The 1,872-nt window shown below is 40.3% G+C and overlaps 1 protein-coding gene across 1 annotated transcript in view; it reads right to left on the bottom strand.

The window, feature by feature from the left end:
• The window catches only part of CSMD1 (CUB and Sushi multiple domains 1), a 666,897-nt gene that overhangs the window by 188,223 nt on the left and 476,802 nt on the right, over positions 1-1,872 (bottom strand). The gene's annotated exons all lie outside the window — the stretch shown is intronic.

The raw sequence follows: 1,872 nt of genomic DNA, 5'->3' as shown, positions 1-1,872 counted from the left end.
CTGTTTGAAAAGTGACAATGTTAACAATTGTGTGGGTTGGCTGTGTCTCCTCCCAAATCTCTTCTTGGATTGTATCTCCCACAATTCCCTCGTGTGGTGGGAAAAACCTGGTGGGAGGTCACTGAATCATGGGGGTGGGTCTTTCCCATGCTGTTGTCCTGATAGCAAGTCCCACAAAATCTGATGGTTTTAAAAACGCGATTTTTCCCTGCACAAGCTCTCTCTCACGCGCGCATGTCTGCTCTTGTTCTCTCTCTCTCTCAGGATGCCACCATCCATGTAAAATGTGACTTGCTCCTCCTTGCCTTCCACCATGATTGTGAGGTCTCCCCAGCCATGTGGAACTGTGAGTCCATTAAATCTCTTTTTCTTCCTAGGCTTAGGTATGCCTTTATCAGCAGCATGAAAATGGACTAATACAGCACAACAATCGTATGGTAATGTTTTACAGAGCACTTGATCTCTTGAGAATGTACAACCCCAAACTAGTTTCTTTCGTGTTTGCTTTGGGAAAACATAAGTTAACTCAAGAGTATATTCAAGTCTTTATGTTACTAAAACATCGTAATAGTGTTTTTATGAATGATACCGAGGTCACTGATATACAAAGATTAAAGAAACTTACCATCAAACACTTCCAGTGCATCAAATTGCTTTTCACTTTGAAATGTGTCCACAAAGATGGTAATGTTGTAGTTGGGTTCCACTTTAATACTCCAAGAGCAAGTCTGGGAGTTAAAATAATTACCAGGATACCCTGGACTGAGAATGACTCCCGATGATCCAGTCCGGACTTCATTTGCTGGGCATTGGGCTGGAGAGAAAAGTACCAGCAAAGGTTTGCTTTAATAAAATGATTCCAACTTCCATAGGATAGTTTCTATCCCTTTATAAACAAGCCAGTGAAAGGAAAAAGCTATCTTATTGAGCTCTGGCCAAATTTAATGCCGGTTGCAAACACAGAGGGAGAGCAACATTGAATAATCATGAGAATTGTGCATCTTTCTCTTTGCAGTTCTCTCCACTCAGCCTGCACACTCCTTCGGCCCCTGCATCTCCCACACACCTTAATTTAGGGTAGGTGCATCATGGATTTCATTATACAATGCAAGATTTCCTAACTCTACTACAAAGAAGAACCTCACCATTTCAAAATAGTATTACAGAAATATGGTGAAATGTTATGCAATAAGAAAAGAAAACTCATATTTATCTTGGCTTTAAATATACAGTAGTACCCCCTTATCCTCAGGGATACATTCCAAGAGCCCCAGTGATGCCTGATGCTGCAGACAGTCCAGAATCCTATGTATCCTGTCGTTTCTGGTACAATCACATTATACAGGGCAATGGATATGCTGGACAAAGGTGGGATTCATGCCCTGGGTGAGACATAGCCCAGGGATGATGACAGATTTCTTCATGCTAATTGGAACAGTGCAAAAATTTAAATGTGTTATTTCTGGAATTTTTCATTTAATATTTTCAGACTGTGCTTGATCACAGGTAACTGAAATTGCAGAAAGGGAAACCTCGGATCGGGGGTTGGGGGGACTACTATACTTAGCATAGTAATATTTAAACGTTGGATGTGATTGCTCAGGACCCTGGGAAGAGGAAGAATTAGAGACCTGGTCTCAATCCCACGTGGGACACCTCAGCAGGAGCCCTGATTCCTAAAGGATGAATTAATTGTAAATGCATTATGAAGATACTGTGGATACATCATATCTTTTCTCCTCTTGCTTTTTAAAAAAATTATTATTCAACTACTTCCAGTTTAATCAACATAAAAATAATCTGCAGAGATCTGGACATGCAAAACAAAACACCAGAGTCTCCTAATTAGTAATTTCTCTCATCACTAAATTA

Source organism: Mandrillus leucophaeus, unplaced genomic scaffold, assembly GCF_000951045.1.
Source record: "Mandrillus leucophaeus isolate KB7577 unplaced genomic scaffold, Mleu.le_1.0 Scaffold85, whole genome shotgun sequence".
Lineage (NCBI taxonomy): Eukaryota > Metazoa > Chordata > Mammalia > Primates > Cercopithecidae > Mandrillus > Mandrillus leucophaeus.
Note: the sequence above shows the minus strand (reverse complement) of the source record. Positions and strands in the feature narration are given on the sequence as shown.